Genomic DNA, 6,088 nt, shown 5'->3' with positions numbered 1-6,088 from the left:
GAAAATTGTGCAGATTGGGAAGGAATTGGCTGAGTGGCTCACTAGCTGATCCCCACAAACCACGATGCAACTGTTCTCCCAGATTTGTACAACACAACAACCCTTCGTGAATCAAATAATCCTTAGAAAAAGCTATGGGTTGCCAGGGTGGTTTATCACCAAAAAATAAGCTCCTGTGCAGGAAGTAGCTTGAGTTCAAATTATATTACAACCCTAACCCCTACACGCCAGCTATTTACCCATTATGGGTTGTCATGTCACCCAAACCAAATCAAAGCAATTCATAAATAAGCCAAGTTCAACTCCATGGCAGTGAATAGTATTCCAACGGCAAAGGGTGAAGGAGGCTGAAGGAGGATGGCAGAAGATGCCTGGGATTTCAACATTAATGCTAAAGTTACTATACGTCAAAGGGGGGAAAACTTTAGAATATATGTTGAACTCTCCAGGAGGAAATCCTTTGGCTACTATCCTTAGATCCCCCACCACCCTTTTTTAAACTTTTAAGGGGGCTTTTACAGGTCCCCTAGATTTTCCCCCTCAGGATTTGTGTACTTCTGCAAAACCAGTAATTCCACTAAGTCTGCTGATTCCTATATTGCACGTATGTTGAACACATCATGAGAAAGCAAAACGCAATGGAGAAGACAATCATGCTAGGAAAAGTTGAGGACAAAAGAAGACCAAATAAAAGATGGCCTGACTTCATAAAGGAAACCACAGCCTGGAATTTAGCAGTCAAGCAGGGATGTCATGGATAGGTCATTCTGGAGGGCTGTCATGCACAGGGGTGCTGTAAGTAGGAGACAACTTGATGGCATGGTGCCAGGTTGGTTTTATAAACACTTATCACACCCGAATATCAGAAACAGGCAGAGTTATTACACTACTGTATATTACACTTTGAAGCAGTGGGATTAGTTGTGTGTATGAATGGCAGAAACTGTACCTGCATGGTTCAGCAGGGAAGCAGGCCAATGTTGCTATTACAGTCCTCAGGGAAAGGTGCGTGAGTAAAGGAGACATTACCAAAGGAGTTGGGAGCAACCAGGGCAGCATTAGAGTCCTGTAACACATTACACACATATGTATGAAAAGAAAGCCTGACAGCACTTTTTCTTTCTAAACTGGAAACAGTCACTGCAGGAGGAAGCAAGTGGATTGGAAAACTGAGGGGAGTGAAGGGTACTTAACTGCTCCAAAATAGCTATCTGCCTCCCCAAATGGCTTTTCTCCCCACATTTGACAGAATGAGGGGAGCCAGTTTTGGAATGAGGAAATTGTGTTGTTATAGCTGTTTTCTGGGTGAAGAAGTATCAATTCAAGAGGCTGCAGCAGAAGTGAAGAAGAAAGTCGCTACGAGTTCGGACAGCAATGAAACGGGCAGGAAGGTTGCAGGACGATTCTAGAAATAAGCTGCAAGTAAGAGCATGAAGAAAGCAGAAGTCGTAGAGGAGGAGAAGGGCCCAGAGGCACGAAGGGCCAATGAACTGGACGGAAAGGAAGCAGACATCGAGGGTGCAGGCTGTCCAGCCTCCTCGGCGCCGCTCGCTTCGGCAGTGTGGGGGATTTCCTTAGAGCAGCGGGTGGGAAAGCCCCCTCACCTCCTCGGGAGACGGCTTCTTGCTGTGGAACCCACGGTCCCAAATGGCGAGACAAGAGGCCCCCGTTAAGGCCTCAGTGGACCCTGGCGCATTTTCACGGTGCTTCTCCCGGCAGGGCAAAGCAGGCCCCGCCCCCAGGAGTAGGCCCGGCGGGAGGCGCGGATGCAGCCGTGCAGGGCCTGCAGGGTGGCCCCGCGCGTCGGATTAAGAGCTCCAAAATGAGGCCTGGGGCACTCCGAAGCAGGGAGCCCGCTCTGAGAGGAGTCCACACTTGCTAGGACTTGCATAGCACTTCATCAGAACAGATTGTCCTCCCAATGCTTTTCATTGCAGCTGTTTTTTGCGGTTACAGAACAGCGAACCTAGTAAAAGAACACTATGTCTGAAGTGTCAAATAAGGAAAAGCAAGCCTTGGTGCCAGCCATTCATTATCTCCACCCCCTCCACCCCCGATACACACACACACCCTTGCATCCACTTCGGACTATTTGTATTACAAGAACTTTATTTAGTTGGATTCATATCCCACCCCTTTAGCCAGAAAGGCTCCCTGGGCCAGTTTATAAATGAACATATATTCATTTATAAAATGTATTATTCATAAAAAGCAAAATCTCAACAGGCAACAGTAAGTTTCATGTTGTAGGAAAGGGTTAATTGTTGCTTTTGCAGAAGATAGCAGGTAATTCTTTTTGCAGCTGGCTATTCTCAAAAGAAACAGAAATGTGGAGGGGAGAAAGGGATAATTGGCTTGGAAGAAAGTTTGCTATTTCCTATCTCATCCTCCCAGTAGTTATCTCATAAAACTACTGGGAGGATGAGATAGGAAATTAGCAAGTGGTCACAGGGCAAGACTGATGTAAGGTCAAGATGAACTAGTGAACTTACAGTGAGTAGTGTGCAAGCTTAATAGGCTTATGAATAGTAACTGACACACTTTGCATAGGTAATAGATTATTAGCATAAACATGAGGTGCATGAGCGGGTGGGGGAACATAGGAGAAGATTGTACTAAGACCTCCTAGTAGCCTACCCAGTAGGTGAAAGGGGGAGGGACTATGCGGGTGGGATAGGGAATATAAGGAATGCATTTAGTGTTCAGGGTGTGCCTGCAGTGTGGGACACCCGCCATTGCAATCGCGATAATAAAGTCAGTGCTGCTTGAATTCATGTCATGAATTTATTCTCTACAAGAGTGATTCTCACAACATCCAAAGTGAATCCCTTTGAAAGGCTGAATTCATCAGTACATTCATTGTCTTACAATCTTCAGCTACTATATACCATTGGTCTCACATTACCTTACAGGGTGTAAGATGAACTGCAAAAATGTTTGGACGATGCAGATCACAGTGATCCTCCAGGGTCAGTGTAATCCAGGTAGTTTCTACCTGTAGACAGGAACACCCACACATCGCCAGTCTTGATGTACATGCTCTCTGGAGAATGTCTTGCTACATTTTGGGTTTGACACTTTGAAATGGGCTGTGGTATATTATGGGCTGGGAAAAGTTAAAAGGAGATTGGCTGTAGCTACCACTCCTTCCATAATGCAATTGGTAGGACATTTTCTGTGTTCTTCTGATCTCTGTCAGTCCTGTATTTGTGCACCTGTTGTATATTTCTTTACAAGAGCCCAGAAGGAAGGGGAAAACACTGGTCTTTATGTTACAGGACTGAAGCCCCTAGCACAAACATGTGAGTTTGAAGACCCATGTGAATTCTTCATTAAGGATCCTGTTATTTGTGGTGTGAGCTCAGAAAGGCAAAGGGTCTGATTGCTAAGTTAGCATGATTCAGCCTTGACTTGAGGTTGAACACTGGCAGAGCTGAAGCAGAAACAGCTCAGCACTTGCAAGGACCTCGATTTGCAGAGGGGCAAATGCATGTTGTACCTCAAAAGCAGTCCTCAGAAATATGAAAATCCACAACATTTCCTGCAAAGTATGCAGGACAAGAGAAAGCCTGCAGTAAGTGTGCCATCCCCTATAATCCCAGGAATTGCCCAGCCTATGGAGCTATTTGTTTTAACTGTTCACTTTACTAAACTGCAGAGCCAGGCTACTAGCTCAGCTCTTGGAACAATATTTGTATGTAGTGTTTGTTTTTTTGTAGGCTCTGGTTTTGCAAGCTGGAGTGCAGAACAGAAGACACAGCTGTTTCCCAGTGTGAGGAGGTGATTGTTGCTGGAAAGTTTATTTCAAACTGGATACTGGTGAAGATATAAACATTATTCCAGAAGTCATAGCCAGATCATTGTGACGGAAGATTAAAAAACAAATGCCTTCACCAGGTGTTAACCTGATTACATTTGGTAGTGCAAGAATTGCTTCCAGAATGACATCCATGGCCTTTTGGAAGAAAGGTGCATCTCACGCAGATCCTGCATTACTGTCAAAGGAGACGTACCATTATTAGCCTTTGCAGCAAGTGTGGTGCTGAACCTACTCAGGGATGTTTTTCAGCCATGCATCATGTTCATGTGGACCCAGCAGTATCGCCTGTTCCTCATGAGCATAGGAAGATTTCTCACCCTTCGTGGACCAACTGAAGCATGCCCTGAGTCAGAAGAGATCAAGCCCACAGCAAGTTTTAGTAGACTTATCATCACTCCAAAGAACTCAGTCATCCTGTTTCTAGACTCCAGGCTCCTCAACAAGGCAAAAAGTAACATTTCCCTGCAGTGGATGTCCAGAGAAACCTGGCAGGGAAGAAAATCTTCACCACGAAAATCTCGCTGAAAAAAAGGCTACTGGAATGTGGCACAGAACAATGAGTCAGCTGAACTATGAATACCCCACGGGGGTGATATCATTTCAACAGACTTCCTTTTGGCATCTAACGTGCTAGTGAGATCTTCTAGCATAAGAACTGCAAGAGTTTTGGTGTCATCTTGGGTGTCCACATCTTAGCTGATCATTGCTTCTGCACAGTATGACAACATTCTGAGGCAAGTGATAGAAAGGACCCATGCCACACGTTCAGTTTGTAAGATGTACAGAAAAAGATTGCTCAGGCAAGGGAGTGACATCAGAGCAAAGACAGCAAAATGGATGCCATCGAAAAAATGCCTCTACCTGATGATAAGAAAAGTCTGCAAAGGCTCTTTTGAAAAGGTCCAGTACTTAGCTTAATTAATTCCTGATGAATCCAGCCTCACAATACCACTTAGGAATCTGCTGCACAAAGACAGTAAGTGGCAATGGGGTCCAGATGAGCAAATAGCTTTCAGCAAGCCATCGCTTTCCGTTCCCAAGCTACGCTATTATGACCCCACTCAACAGATGAAAATTCAGATTGATGCACCTAAAGAACACATCTACTGCAGCAAAACAGGCCAAGTGCCCCCACTTCTAGATCTAAACAGAATTATGCACAGATCAAGAAGGAGCTCTTAGCCACTGGCTTTGCTGTCAATGTACAGTTCAACACGAGCCACAAGAGACAATCTTCTCAAAAGTCCACAGGGAGAGTGCCTGCAAGATGTCAACAAATGTTTCTACAGCTGCAGAAATATGATTAGCATACAGAGCACACCAAAGATTAAAATGTGCTTACTGCTGGCCGGCTATCCTGAACAGTTCACTTTTCTGCATCTGGGTTGGACCCAAAGTAATATACAGGCATAGAACCAAGGGATTCTCACTTGCTGAATTGGCTACAGAAATGCACACAGGTACAACCTGTGCTACGAAACCCGAAAACCTTTCATGAGACAGATGGCTATGCTGGAGGAAGCAGGCATGGCATGCTCTGTACCTTTACTTGCATGGAAAGATCACATCAGTGGCAGAAACAGAGGGATGGGGTTAAAGGATCAGTGTGAAGGAATGCGTTAAACAGGCTTAACGTGTCCGCGCAGAAGAAGGAGGGACAGATGGTTGACACCTGTCCCTCCTTCTGGCTTTGCCCCCAGCCAGAGGGTTCCAGGTAGTCTTGTCAACTGCCCCTCGGGCCTGACGGTGCTGCTGCTCAATGCCAGGTCGGTCAATAATAAATCTTCCCTCATCCATGACTTGTGGATGAGGGGGCCGACCTGGCTTGCATCACAGAAACCTGGGTGGGGGGGGGATGTCGCCCTCTCTCAACTGTGCCCACCCGGGTATCTGGTTCAGCACTGTTCACGCCCGGAGGGAAGGGGAGGGGGGGTCGCTTTGGTTTATTGAGCCTCCATCTTTCTCACGGGACTTCCGGTCCCTTCGAGACCAGGGCTGGAGTGCCTCTACTTGGTGTTGGGCGACCGAGAAAGATTGGGGATTCTGTTGGTGTACCGTGCACCCTTCTGCCCAACAGTCTCCCTGCCTGAGCTGACAGAGACCGTCTTGGACCTGGTGTTGAGGACCCCCAGGATGTTGGTCCTGGGGGACTTCAATCTCCATGCCGAGACTGGTCTGACCGGGGCGACTCAGGACTTCATGGCCTCCATGACGGCCATGGGGCTGTCTCAACATGTCACTGGCCCGACCCACGTTCATGGGTCGGGC

This window comes from Varanus komodoensis, unplaced genomic scaffold, assembly GCF_004798865.1.
Source record: "Varanus komodoensis strain SLA01 unplaced genomic scaffold, ASM479886v1 scaffold41, whole genome shotgun sequence".
Classification (NCBI taxonomy): domain Eukaryota; kingdom Metazoa; phylum Chordata; class Lepidosauria; order Squamata; family Varanidae; genus Varanus; species Varanus komodoensis.
Note: the sequence above shows the minus strand (reverse complement) of the source record.